This window comes from Amblyomma mixtum, chromosome 9 (genome assembly GCF_055824585.1).
Source record: "Amblyomma mixtum isolate Tamu chromosome 9, ASM5582458v1, whole genome shotgun sequence".
Lineage (NCBI taxonomy): Eukaryota > Metazoa > Arthropoda > Arachnida > Ixodida > Ixodidae > Amblyomma > Amblyomma mixtum.
Window position 1 is genome coordinate 36,851,014 of NC_143020.1, and position 14,905 is coordinate 36,865,918.

General features: G+C 51.0%; 1 pseudogene; it reads left to right on the forward strand.

Moving 5' to 3' along the window:
* Positions 1–1,812: 1,812 nt before the first annotated feature.
* On the forward strand, positions 1,813–2,662 carry LOC149328751 (uncharacterized; annotated as a pseudogene).
* The last annotated feature ends 12,243 nt before the right edge of the window (positions 2,663–14,905 follow it).

Here is a 14,905-nt window from a genome sequence, read left to right on the forward strand (position 1 = left end):
CGCCGCGGTCGCTTGTGGCTTTCGACGCCGCGCTGTGTGGCCAATTCTCGGCCGTCTCCGACGGGAGCTGATTAGTTTTTTGTCTGAGGAACTCTTTTTCTTGGGTGAGGAAGAGTTTCTCCGACAATGGTCATGCCCATTTATTTCTGTTAATAACGGTCGTCTTGTCTTGGTTTTTAGGCCAAACTGGCGCTAAGGTCTCCTTTTCAATGTTTCAATGACTAATTATCGACTTTTCGCTCTTCTGTCAATCGGTATATGTGCATTCTTATTTTACATTGCCCATTCCTGTTAGTTACTTAGAAATGTTTACGGTACCTGTTTAATTGGCTCACCTTACATGTTTAATGTCATGTGTTTTTGTTAATGTGATTGTATCTTGTAACCTTGGCATGTGTACATATGTAAATAAATTTTTTCTAAACATACTTATCTGTTTTTTTCAGCAGCGTCTCCTTCCGCGGACGGTGTTGTAGCTGCGGCGGGCGTCTTTTAATTTATTTTCTTCCGACCTCTTCATTCTCGTCTATATTAATTAGGCTAATTGATTAATTAAGCAATTAACTAAACTCCAACTTAGTTGCAGCATCACTATACGATCCCTTTGATTGGTTGCATGGTTACTAGCCAAAGTACAATTGGCCCTATTTGAAATTCGCGCACTGTGACGTCACGAGCATTTCGACCAATTGAAAAGCGTGACATTGGGGGCGGAGCTGGTTACGAGGCCGACGCCGACGCGAAACCCAGGAACGGACGCCAAAGAGCTGCGCTCTAAAATACAAGAGTACAGTTCGCGACTATTGTCGCTCGATTACGGAAAAGCGATCACTAAAGACACGACGGCGACTCCTGTCGCCCTGCAAACAAAAGTCATTAGGAACTCTTCCTCGGGGAGCATCTCTCGGTCCAGGCACGCCTGTTGGAAGAGGCGCGCCCGAACCCGCTGGAGAAGGGGGAACATGGCTCGCTGCGGTCGGCCCTGTAGAGACGCGACGCCAGGCTGGCGCCACAACTAGGACTAGGACTTTGTGCCGGCTACAAAAGGCCAAAAACTATTGGTACATTTGTGCGCACCCTACGCAAAGACATGGTGCCACGAAGGGTAGCTCTCTCAGGTGCACGCACTTCTTTTTCATTTTTGCCGCGCACAGATATGGCAGTGCATATCAATGTAACTGAGCGTCAACAGTCTCATAGCGCTCCGCAGAGCTCACAGAACTGTTATTAAGGATCGCGATTTGCTGCAAACGGAGCCTTGTATTTGGGTTCAAAAACTTACTGATTTCAAAAAAGAGCAGCGCACACTAACGACATTTTCGAGAATTTGCTCAAGAAACTTTTAGTACTGAGAGGTGATGGTGGTGGTTGCTACACAAGGAAGGATGAAAAGGAAATTGCAGGGCCTGCCTACCGACTCGTGCTGAGCCACTACCGCCACGTTCCTTAAAGCACGGTTGAGGTGTCCACGGTTCGAAGAGGGCAATTATGCGCCTTCCCTCTGGTTCAGGTGTCCACCGAGATGTGTGACACAGATACTGCGCCATTTCCTTTCCTCAAAAACCAGTTTGCCAATTTTACCCTCTGTTTTTCAAGCTCCCACTCCATTGGCTTCGCAGCTTAAAGCACGACTAAGGTGTCCACTGCTGGTTACAACGGACAACGGCGACGGCGACGTCGCGAAACGCAGAAACGGGTTGACGCCGCTTATTAGCCCGACTACACATCCACCACCCAACACTGACGGAAGAGCGCGTACGCATCCCTGAAGTCTGGAGATACGCCCTGCACGTGCGTTTTCTTCCGGCCAACATGACATGTGACGACCACAGTGGCAGGCGCTTTGCGCGGACGGAGGCAGTGACACGACACTATGGAAGCAAACGCGGAATCTTCTACGTGGACGCCTCCGGCCCTCATTATGGGGGGTGGAACACGACCGCAGTCGTCCACTAAAATGTCGTGGTGATGGCCTACCGTTCCGAGCTCAAGACGTAACACATGCGGAGGAGGTCGCCATTGCGCCAGCCGTCGCAGACCAGGACTCGCGAGTCATCGTTACCGACTCGAGAGGGGCCTGCAGAAATATTCAACAGGGATACACTTCTTTCTGTGCGTGTGCAGTATTCAAAACAGCGACTACATAGGGGCCCCCGCGTCTCGAACGATAGTATGGGCTCCTGCTCACATGGGCCTCAAAGGCAATAAAATGGAAGATGCTGTCGCCCGCGCGCTCACTCTCCGGGCAACGCCTTCAGACCCTTGCGAAACAGATCCTGTACCCAATCCGGCCCTCACTTTTCGATAAATTACTGAATTCTACCAAATGGGTCACGCAATTTATCCTAAGCCCTGTAAGGGCCTTACAAAGACGGAGTAACGCACACTCCTCCGTCTTTATACGAAAACACTGCTGTGCCCGGCAGTTTTAAAGCACTTTGATCCTGCATGTACAAGAAAGTGTCCGTACTGTACGGAGAAGTCTTCGGACATCTTCCACATGGTATGAGCATGTCAGTCAACCCCGAACCTCGCCCCAAAACCCAACCCCACCCGGGAGGACTGGGAGGCAGCCCTGCTCGGCTGCTCCGACCTGGTGGGCCAGAAGGCCCTGGTCGAGCGCGCCCGATCCGCAGCGGTCGCTAATGGGCTCCTGTACTGAGGCGTGCACCTAGTGGTTGTGAGAGGTGGCCCTTTCTGGGATACCTCAAACTCCCTCCCTATTATGTACCAATCATAACGTTTTTCAGACAGCCAGACAGGCGCCAAAGATCTGCGCTCTAAAAGAACAGACGCGCGTCGCAACAACAGCGTCCGCCTATGCGACGACGCTGGCTGTAACAGATACCCCTATCCCCGGATTGAGAGGCTTGCATCATTGCGCGCTTTAAAAAAAAAAAGGAGTGGTGAACCGGCAAACTGTTTCTTTTTGTGGGAAGAAAATGGTGCAGTATCTGCCTCACATATCTCGGTGGAAACCTGAACCGCGTCGTAAGGAAGGGGAGGAAGGTGGGAGTGGAAGAAGAGAGAGAGGGAAAGAGGTGGCGTACTGGAGGTCGGAACAATTACGACCACGTGATGTCTATGTTTTCATTTGAAGAACCAAACCTTCAGTTGAAATTTTTCGTGCTGATGGGGCGAAACCGTTGCCTCATCGTTGTAAGCAGGAGCTGTCGACAGAAATGTCACGCTCTTCAGTTGGTCGAAACGGCGTGACGTCACAGTGCGCGGATTTCAAACGGGGCCAATTGTACTTTCAAACGGGGCCAATTGTACTTTGGCTACAAACCATGCAACCAAATAAAGGGATCGTATAGTGATGCTCCAAGTAAGTTTGACTGATTTTAGTTAATTGCTTACTTAACCAATTAGTCCAATTAACCTTTCTAGTCACACCACATAAATAAATAAAACCGAGTAAGAAATTGGCCGAGCTTGGGAATCGAATCCCGGTCTCCGGAGTGCGAGTCGAGCACGCTACCACTCCGCCATGCCAGCTTTTTTTTCTTCAACATGGTATTTATTACAGTGATGTAATGTTCTATGTACATGAACTATATACAAGCCATTATGAAAACAGCGTTAGACAATACATATTGAAAAGACCATGCACTAGAAAAGGGGCAATGCAGAGCACATCACTAATAGTGAGTGCCACTCGGTTCGTACTCAGTCTGGGCATACACGTCTCTTAGATGAACAACCATTCGACTGAAGTGATCCTTTGTAGACACAACAGGTTCACAGTGCCTGTCCATCATGCGGGTTTTCCAGAGGCTGTGCAGTCCAATCAGAAAGAACATGTCCAGGGGTTCATCAACAAATGGCAGCGCAGTGAGATAGCGAACAGAATGTGGAGTCAGATGAATTCTTTTTTTAAATATGCGTTGCAGGATATCCCAGAAGAGTACTGCATCTTCGCAACTGATGAAACAATGCTCAATTGTTTCTGGTTCATCATAAAGGCGGCAATTAACGGTAGACACAAAAATGCCCTTTTTCTGCAACCATGTTCTAACGGGGAACGTACCGGTGTGTAACTTAAAGAAAAAGGTCTTTGTACACGGCGAGACTGGCATCTTACGTATTCTTTTGAGTATGTCATGCCCCGGTAAACCAAAATACAGAGAGCGGTACATGGCTGGAAGGAAGAGCATACTAATCAAATCCTTATACAACTTTTTCCTCGACACTAAAAAAAGGAACTCAGGAGAAAAACGAACAAGTAGGAAGCGGACAGCCAAATACACATCTTGCAATATGCCCCATAAACACGGACGGTCACAAACATTGGAAGACACAATGAGGTTGGGTAAAACATGAACTAAATTTGTTTGCAGGAATGAACGTACTATTGGGTGTGTAGTGCCACGGAAAAACATGAAACGTGACACTATCTGTCGGACATACAGGTGAACTAGACCAAGGCCGCCAGCGCTTGCAGGCCGAAAAAGGTTATCACGCCTCATGGATTCAAACGACGAATCCCACACAAAAGTAGCGAAAACCCTGTGAAAAAGCTGGATAGGAAGTCTTGCGAAATGAATAATTTGCAGTACATAATACATTTTAGTGGTGAAAAACAGATTACAGGCGGTCGCCCTACCAAAAATTGAGAGGCCATGGGGGACAAACGTTTGAGCATAGCGCTGAAGAGTTGACACACGGTCTTTCCAATAATGTGCGCTATGCTTATAGGCACTCAAAGGGACGCCAAGGTGCTTTGGTGGCCTGCATGTCCATGTTATACCAGCATATTGTTACGAGGAAGACGAAGCTGCCAGTGGCGCGGGACGGAGCGCTCGCGCTAGGCCAGCGGCCATTAAAATCATCTCTTCTCCATTGTTCACCACGCCTCATTCTTCGGCTGGCCGCCACGTTACATTTGGTGTGAGGTGCTGGGGTCACTTCATCGCCATCCTGGTCTTGGAGCTTCGGTGTCCTGCCCCTGCCGTGGACGTCGCCGTGAGTACCTGGTCCGCACCGCCCGGCCATGCCCCAGCGCGCCGGACCTGAACCGACCTCGCCGCTCACCCCAGCCCCGTCCCCCGCCCGGACCACAAGACACGACGACCCATGACCCCACCGACCCGAGACCCCACCGACCCGAGACCCGACCGACCCAAGACCCAAGACCAACACATGAAGACATCGCCCCCCTGCCCTTGCCGTCCGGTGCGACCACGGACCTCGGCCGTCAGCTCCTGGCACCCTACGGCCCGCATGCTTCGTGGACCGGGACTCATCGTTCGATCATCTCATCCACTGTGGGGGCCAGCACTTCATCACCTTGCCACTTCTGTTCTGCAATGAACACCATAGCTGAATCACGTATCCCTTCGTCCACGTATTCTTGAGTTTACGATCGGGACGATCGCTCGGGGGCCCCGGGGTAACGTTACGAGGAAGACGAAGCTGGCAGTGGCGCGGGACGGAGCGCTCGCGCTAGGCCAGCGGCCATTAATATCATCTCTTCTCCATTGTTCACCACGCCTCATTCTTCGGCTGGCCGCCTCGTTACAATATTCAGCAGGTGTCGAACCCCAACTACCAAACCAAAGACCGCAACTCTTAGAGCGATTAATCCGACTTCCTGACACCGAACCAAAGTCCTCCGTTAAACGAATAACCTCATCGATGCTTGGCTTATCAGTACAAAAAAACGCAAGGTCATCTGCATAAGCCAATACCTGCAGTTCGTGGCCCATTATTCGGAAACCATTGACAGCTCTACTGTTTATAACACTTATGCAAAGTGGCTCCAAGTATAATGCAAACAGGAGCGCAGACAGTGGGCCCCCTTGTTTCTCCGAAGACTGAATTGGGACTGGTTGCGAGAGACAGCCATTAACAATCAAGCGCGTGGTACAGGATTTGTAACAAAGGCGTATGCCAGTAGAAAGTATTGAACCGAGATTCACGTGATTTAAAAGTGCAAAAGAAATGAATGGCACACTCGATCAAATGCCTTTGCCAGGTCAATTTGCAGCATTGCTACTTGTCCTTGAGCGTCACTGCAATACTGCAACACCGTACGCGCTACATGTAGGTTAGATTGTATTGATCGTCCCCGCAAGCCACATGTTTGATGAGGGCCAATCAAAGTAGACATTGCAAGCTGCAGCCGATTTGATAGTACTTTATCAAAAATTTTATAATCTACATTAGAAAGCGTGATTGATCTGTAGCCATCTACAAATCGAAGTTTTTCCTTATCCTTGGTTTTTGGTATAAAGACAATATGACTTTTCGTAAATGACTGAGGCACAAATTCAACATCAATACTTGTCTCAAAAATTTGGAGCAGGACCGGGGCTAGAACGGATTTAAATGCCTTATAAAATTCTCCTGAGATGCCGTCAGGCCCCGGGGTTTTCGAAAGCGGCAATTGATCAATTGCATCTTTCAATTCACCCAAGCTTAAACAGCCACTTATTGCCTTGCACTCATCCTCATTAAGTGGGTTAATCATGGACACCAATCGTGCTATATGATCACCATCAGCAGTGCTAGACGTGGCAGCAAACAGAGAGCTATAGTGGTTTTCAAACTCATTAACTATGACATCTTTACTTGTGACCAGGGCACCACCACAGTAGAGCTCAGAAATTCGCTTGGCAGCCACGTGACGACGCTCATATAGCAAGGCCTGTGTAGTAGGCTCCTCAGTGTGCAGAACACGGTTGCTGCGGGATCGTACACGGGCCGCACGATAGCGTTCTGCATCAAACTTCTGAAGCTTGCACTTAACAGCACTAATTTCCTCTGTGTACAAGCCAGGAGCCTTACATTCAAGCGCATGCAGATTATAAAGACTCTGAACTAACCGTTTCTCCTCACCATGCTTAAGGTAAGACTTCACGGACCCGATCTCAATAGCTATTCTAAGAACTTCCAGCTTAAACATCTCCCAAGCTGCAAATAATGGGACATCCATGACCAAGCAAGATTCCAAAGCTGTCATCACTCTCTGCTGAAAATGCTAATCATTTAGAAGCTCGGAATTAAGCTTCCACAGTTCCCACTGCGGCTGAAATTTGGGACTGGCGCATTCTCCAATCCGCGCAATGACCATAGCATGATCTGAGAAAGAAACAGGCTTGACAGCACATGAAATGTGCCGTTTAAGGAGATCTACGGAAACGTAAATGCGATCAAGGCATGAATGTGAGGCTCCTCTGATGTATGTGAAGGCGGATGACAATCCGGCGTCAATTAAACCTGCGTTTTCGGTAATAGACAATAATATACCAGAGCTCATATCGGCGTTTTGGTTAGGACCTGTGCGATCGCGTGGGTCGCACACACAGTTGAAGTCACCCATGAAAACGACATAACGATCACATCGTAGGAGAGTTCCAATGTCAGGAAAAAAAAACTGCTCGTTGCACCGGATTATTTGAAGCATACACATTGATAACCCTCCACGACTCGCCATGCAGTCGAAAGTCACAACATATCAGACGCCCTTCTATGTCAAGCTGGTACTTAAAGTCAGAAATAGGTAGACTCTTCTTTAAGAAAAGAAAGCAACCTGCCGAAAGACCCACTGAGTGCGACACACAAACGTTGTAATCTGTTAGGAAAGGTCGCAGGGCTATCTCTGTAACCACTTCACTTTCTATCTTAGTTTCTTGAATAGCGATAATGTCTAGCCGATTGCCCCAAAGCAATCGGCGTAACTGTACCTGTTTCTGCCTTGAACGGAGTCCACATATGTTGAGTGTTGCAACAGTCAACTGCTGGTTAGACGCCATGGTGGCTAACTTGAGCTTCAATCAGACATCCACGATGTCTGGGGGTACCACTCCGGAAGGTGAGACGTCCCTAGAGTGGACGCCCTTTCTCCTTGATCTGGAGCGCCGAGGAGGTTTCTTATTCTTTGACTTTCGACGGCGGGACTTGTGCTTGGCGGGGACACTGTCCTCCTCAGAGGAGGCAGAACTCGGAGACACACCGCGCTTCGAGGCCACACTTAAAATTTACTCATCGGCATCACAGTTGCCGTCGGGGAGGGAGAGAGAAAGAGAAAAACTTTATCATGGCAAGTGTGTTAGACCCCCCTTGGGTCCCTGGACCACCGCACGGTCCCACTCTACGTCGGAACGTTCATGCGGTGTTTGTTCATGACGTCGGCACCTCGAAGCACCGCAGCAAGCTGCGATGGCGGATCCGGAGACGAGAGCACGACCTCCCAGTCCTCCCAACTTGATAACGCGGGCTGTCCCTGCGGGGGAGGATCAGCAGGGCAGCCGAAAAGGATGTGGGAGAGTGTGGCGTGAGGGTCGCCGCAGAGGGTGCATGCAGGGGAGGTGCCACAGTAGAGAGATAGCAGCTGAGGGGATGAGAGAGAGCGGGTCTGGAGGCGTCTCCAGAGGATCTGTTGGGAATGGGCAAGGGAGGGGTGTGGAGGAGAGTAAGTCCGACGGTCCAAGCGGGGCATTTGCGTGAGCTCTGCAAAGGTGTGCGCCCGCTCTCTCGAGAAACCTGGACCGAGGCCGTCCTGAGCCCGGCAAATCAAACCTCGGGCCAATTTATCGGCAGCCTCGTTTCCTGGACTCCCAGAGTGAGCCGGCACCCACTGGAGCTCTACCCTGCGTGGTAAGTTTTTGGAGGGGGTGTTGAACAACTCCCAAGCAGCGGCGTGCATCCTGCCTCTCGCGAAGTTGAACAAAGCCGTTTTGGAGTCGCTAAAGATGTAGTTTACATTGGAATGTACAAGGGCTAGGGCGATGGCGGTTTCCTCTGCCTCCTCAGACGTACAGCCCGAGGGAAGGCGGTGTGTGAGGGGCTGTGCTAGGGCTGGATTGTAACCAACTGCTACAGCTTCATGAGTTGTGCACGCGGCGTCTACCAAATGGCGTCCTCGGCTTGTCCGTAATACTTGTGTAGGGCCTTAGCGCGAGCCATGCGGCGAGGGATGTGGTACTGGGGATGAATGTTCCGGGGAAGGGGTTTCACAACGAGTGGGGTATGAATGTGTCGAGGAATGGCTATAAGGGATGTCTGATTAGCGGGAATGTTTATGCGAAGGGAAGCGAGGATATGCCTGCCAGTTGCGCTCGCGGCAAGTCTTAGATACTGTGTCTGAAGGTGCGCGTCTACTAGTTCCTGAATGGTGTTATGCATGCCTAATTCAAGGAGCTTGGCTGTGCTAGTGCTGTGGGGTAGGTTTAAGGCTGCCTTGGTTGCTAGACGAATCATGGCGTTCACTCGCTCTGTTTCTATGCCGTTCAGCTTAAGATATGGGGTGGCGTATAAAATGCGGCTAAGTGTAAAAGGATGCACTACTTTCATGCTATCCGCTTCGTCTAAACCTTTGTGCAGGGAGGATACGCGGCGTAGAAGTTACAACACGGATTGCGTGGAGGGCTTGAGTGTTTTAACGGTATGATCGTTGCGTCCGGAATCCTGCAAGTAAAGGCCAATGATACGGAGGGTGGGGGTAACGGGGATAGGGGTTCCTTGTAAAGTGATTTGAATGGGCGAATTAGCTGCAGATTTCAGTCTTATGAGGAGAAGCGCGGATTTAGAGGGGGAGCATTCGAGCCCAATAGACGACGCATGAGCGGAGATGGTGTCAGCTGCTAATTGAAGAGTTTCCTCAATTTCTCCATCAGATCCGTGAGTGGTCCATGCCATATATCATCAGCGTACAAGGTATGCCTTAGGTGAGGGATGAGAGCGAGTTTATGAGCTAGGGGGATGAGAGCAATATTAAATAGAAGCGGGGAGAGGACCGCGCCTAGGGGTGTTCCAAGGTTGCCGAGTGTATAAGGTGGTGTGCTCAGCTCAGCTATGTGCAGGGAGGCAGTGCGGCCCGAGAGAAAGGCGCGAACGTAGTTGTAGGTATTTGAGCCTACCTGTAGCGCCTGTAGTTCTCGCAAAATGGCATCATGTCGAATCCTGTCAAATGCCTTTGTGAGGTCAACCGCCAGAATAGCTTTAGTGAGGTGGGGGATCGTGTCATCAAGCACGTCATGTGTAATTTGTAGTAGGGCATCCTGTGCTGATAGATGCGCACGAAAGCCCACCATGCTGTGCGGAAAAAGGTGGTTGTCTTCCCTGTACGTGGTTAGTCGGGCAAGAATTATGTGTTCGAATGCCTTGCCGAGACAAGATGTCAGAGAAATTGGTCGGATATTCTCTATGTTGATGGGTTTGTGGGGTTTAGGAATAAATATGATTTTTCCATGCTTCCAGGTGGCAGGGAGTGTACCTGACTTCCAGCACTCGTTAAAGTGGGTGACTAGATTAGATATTGAGGCATCGTCAAGGTTTCGGATGGCAGCATTGGTAATTTGATCTTCCCCGGGTGCAGTATTGCGTAATTTCAAAAGGGCTATCCGAAATTCCGCCTCTGTAATAGGGGCGTCAAGCTGGGGTTGAGGTGGACCCGTGTACTCGGGGTGCTTGCATGGGTCACCTGGGGTGGTATATGTTGATTTCACCTGTGCGAGGAAGGCGTTCGTGCCCTGCCTGTGGTTATGAGTAAGGCGGCGAATGCTAAGGCGTGTCTGCGTTTTAGATTTCGTGGGGTCTAGCATGTGGCGTAAGAGGTGCCAGGCACGGGTTGTGGAGAGATTGCCGCGGAGACTGTCACAAATCTCATTCCAGTTAGCTTTGCAAAGAGTGGTACTGTGGTCTTCTATTTGGGTTTGAAGCTGTGCCAGTTTGAGTTTTAGTTTCCTATTGTGTTTTTGAGTTTTCCATCTGTGTGTTATGCGTTCTTGAGCTTGAAGGAGGTGCGCGAGCTTACTGTCAATTACGGGGGTGTCTGGGGTAGTGTCTAGCGTTTGGGTATGTTGGCGAATGTAGTCCTGTAACTGGGTAGTCCCGGTGTCTAGGTCGAAGGGTACCTGTGTTGACTGTGCATGTTCCTGGCGAAATTTTCGTAGCTGGTCCCAATTAGTTTGTGTAACGGTAAATTTGCGCTGAGGGCGGCGATAGCTTAGTGTTATGCGAATTAGGTGGTGGTCGCTGCCTAGTGTAGTTTGGGTTCTTTCCCACTGCAGGTGGGCCACATTTCTTCCAAGCGTGAGATCTGGGCTGGTATCTGTAGTAACACTGTTACCAACCCACGTAGGCAGGCTGAAATCATTAAAGATGGACAAGTGGAGCACCATCATTTCATTGCAGAGAACTGTGCCTTTGTGGTTTGTGCGCCGATAGCCCCAGTCCACGTGTGTGCAGTTGAAGTCACCGGCAATGAGTAGAGGATTTGATCCAGCCAATTGCGTCACGGATTTGAGGAGTGGAGGGAGTAGATTAACTGGCTGTCGTGGTAGAAGATAGCAGTTAAGAACGAACAAGGGAGATTGAGCAGGGGTTGGAGGTAAAATTTCGATGAAGGTGTGAGCGATAGGTGTGGTAATTGTGTGTTCCATGTAATGCAAAGAGTTGCAGACGTATGTGACCACCCGAGGAAGATCAGTAGAGTCCGAGGGGATAAGAGCGTATCCTGGAAGTTGTTTGCAAACGTTTGCGTCCTGAATTGCGATGATGTCTGGTGGGGATGAGGAGGTAGCGATAATCTGCAGCAGAGGATCGCGCTTACGCCGAAAGCTCCTGAAGTTCCATTGAATAATATGTAAAGAATTATGGTCCGTCGGAGGGGCCATTCTGTAGGGTGGAGGGGCGAAGGAGGGGTGTGGAGGGTGGCACTGTGGGAGGAGAGGCCGGTGAGAGGCTATGAACAAGGAGAGATAAACGCTCCTCTACCTTGGCCATGATGCTAGTTATGACAGTATCCATTTAACGGGTAATTGTAGTTTCAATCAGAATTTGGCACTGTGCAGTGACCTGTGCAGTAATGCGCTCTGCGAGCCTAGCTTCTAATTTTTTGGCGAAGGCCTGAAATTTTGCTTCCAAGTCTATGGGTTGTGCTGGCGTCTCATCAGGCCTCCTCTTTTTCGAAGGAGGTTCGACAGGTGGCGAGGTGGGTGGAGAGGATGAGGGTGGAGGAGTTGGGGGTACAGCGGGGGTGGAGGTAGAGATGGCTGCCTTGAGCTGCCTTTCCTCTTCCCGCAGAGCAGTCACTTCGTGGTCCTGGGAAGTCGGCGAATGAGTCCTGGCGGCCTTGGAGGCCCACGTAGAGGTAGTGGGAAGGGTCGTTTGCAGCGGGGGAAAGTCCTTCTTGCTAAAGGGCTTTGTTTTCTGTGGCGGCGGGCTGCGTTGTTTCGGAATTGTATGTCTTGCCTTGCATGAGCCGGTACCCGTGAGGTGCTCGCCCCCACACAGAATGCAGATCGGGATGCAGGAAGGAACAGCTTGCGGGTCATGCTTGTCCCCGCACCGCGTGCAGAGACTAGTCTTGGGGTGGGGGCAGACGTCATATCTGTGGCCCGGTCGGCGACAGTTGGTGCAGGCATCTGGACTGCCCTTGTACGTCATGCATCTATAAACCACACTCATGTAGCGTATGGTATGAGGGACTGGTCCATGCGCAAAAGTGATTAATATGGAGAGCGTCCTCCCCATTCTGCGTGCTGCGATAATATCAGCGTCCGGGTTGCGGGTCTGGAGGTCTCGTAGCATCTGCTCCGGGGTTTCCGCCCAGTAGGCCTGCGAGATGACTCCACGTACCGCTGCTGGCGGCGGTGCGATGAAGGCGGCGATAGGGTAACTGGTCCCTTGGAGCACCACTTCCTTCAGTTGGACGAGGTGCAGGGCGGTTGTCGCCTGGTGGGTAGCGACGGTGAATGTGTTATTCGTAGCATGGATCCGGAGGTGAATGTCCCCTAGGTCCCGGCCATCGGCGGTGACTTGCAGGGCTTGCATAAGGGGCTGCGCCATGACTCCGTTCAAAACGAGCCCGCCTCTCGGTCGAAAAACTACCCGTATAGTGCCGAGCGGGAGTGAAGCAAGGTGTTTACTTCGCTGCGAGACTGCGTGCGACACGCGCAGCTGTTGCTGTTGAGCACGGTACGTCGGCTTAAAGGGCGCAGGGGCAGCCTCGGCCTGAGCACCGACGGCGGACACGGCTGTTTGTGGAAGTCCAACCATGGTATTCGGGCTTGGTTCTCGAACCTGGTATGCGCGGAGTACTGCGGTCCACTCACTGGGTCTGGACGTTTCAGGGTCAAGGTTGTCGCCCTGCGCATGCACCTCCATGGCTGTTGGGGTAGGTGCGCTGCCGGTGATAGGCCTAGCCTCCAGCGAGGCGAGGCCCAGCGCGGCGGCTGGCGAGGAGCGAACTTTACGACGTCAGTGCGGACAGAAGAGAGGACTCGATCTAGTAATGGCTGTAGCGGTTGGAAAGCGCTCACCTTTAGGAAACGTTGTACATAAGAGGTGACCTCTTGGGCGCTTGTTGCGCATGAAAAGAAGCCGAGAAGCGGTGACAGTACCGAAAGGCGGCCGGAGCGGCTCGGGGAGAGAAGTGCCAGGTTGGCACTCTGTTACCTGTGTGGCACATCCGGCTGGAGCTTCAGAAGATGTAGCAGTGCAGTTGTTGTTGTTGTTGTTGTAGCCTACGACAGAATGGCACATACCCACCCTGGAGGATCGGCTAAGAATCGGGTGGTAAAGGAACAGTGCAGGCACTCGGCGCCGGAGCCACACCGTAGTCCTTGTCTTCCTGTGGCCCACGCAAAGCACAGGCACGTGCGCGAAGAGTGCAATCACTGACACTGCATTTAGCTGGAGCCTGCTCCGCCAGGCATCGACGCTCATCATCTGCAGACAGCTGCTCCATCTGTGAAGGCTGGGTAGGCTCATGCTGCACAGCAGGAACGGGGCCAGACAGCGGTTCAGTAGTAGCTGAGTCAATGGGCGCAACGGCTGGCGTGCCACCACCAGCATCCAAAACTTCTGTTGCGTCCAGCAAGTGCTCCTACAATGCGTCGTTCATGGCACGGGTGCCACCGCGTAGCTTATCAGCATACGACACTACGCACTTCTCTGTAGTATGGCCAAAACACTGACAATCATCACACCGAGGAGTGCGTCAATGACGGCGTATATGGCTAACCTTGTGGCAACGGTGACACAGTGCTGGCCGTCCTGGCACTAAAACCAGACATTGTACACCGCAAATTGTAAAAATGTGTGTGCCAGCTCGATGGTTTGGAATGAACAAAGGTGTGTCTAGTGAATACGGTGCCTTCGTTCACTCCCATCTTCCTCCCTTCCCGTTATGGTGAGGTTCAGGTGTGCACCGAGATATGCGAGACAGATACATTTCCTTTCCTCAAAAACCAATTTACCGACGAGCAAGGCGTATTTGTCCGCGTTTGAGATTGGTCCAAATTGTCGTGACGTCAGCACGCGCGAATTTTCACGGGTGTCCACTGAAATATGTGAGAAAGTTACTGCGCAACTTCCTTTCCTCAAATACAATTTTCGACTAGTGTCAACTGAGATATGCGAGACAGTTACTGCGTAATTTCCTTTCCTCAAATACAATTTTAATTTTCTTCACTACGGCCCCTATTTCTTCTTTCACTCACACTACCTCCCTTCCTGTACAGTGCGGCTCGGGTGTCCACCGAAACGACAAAGAATTACTGCGCCATTTCCTTTCCTCAAAAAGCGTTGCATTCAAAGGGCTACGCATCGCGCCGAACGGGTGGTCGCACGTGGCAGCGCTACAACACACTGTCGCGTTCCACTCCTAAAGGCGAAGCTTAAGCGTCATTAATTGGCAGTTAATTAATGCAGCAACAAAATGTGAAGTGAATAGTCGCGTAGCATAATGCAGGACTCAGGCTAAAGTTCCCGCTAAAGTTCCTCGTAATTTTTGTTCTTGGCCGTGAGCGCTGTGGACACGTGCCGCTGGCGTGTTTTCATGTTCGTGTATCAAAATTGTACCACCGTCACCGGGTGTCAATTCTAGCAGAGTAGAATACACAGCCGACTGGCAAAGCCACTGAGCCGCTACATCGAGTGCTTGTTGCTTGAAGAA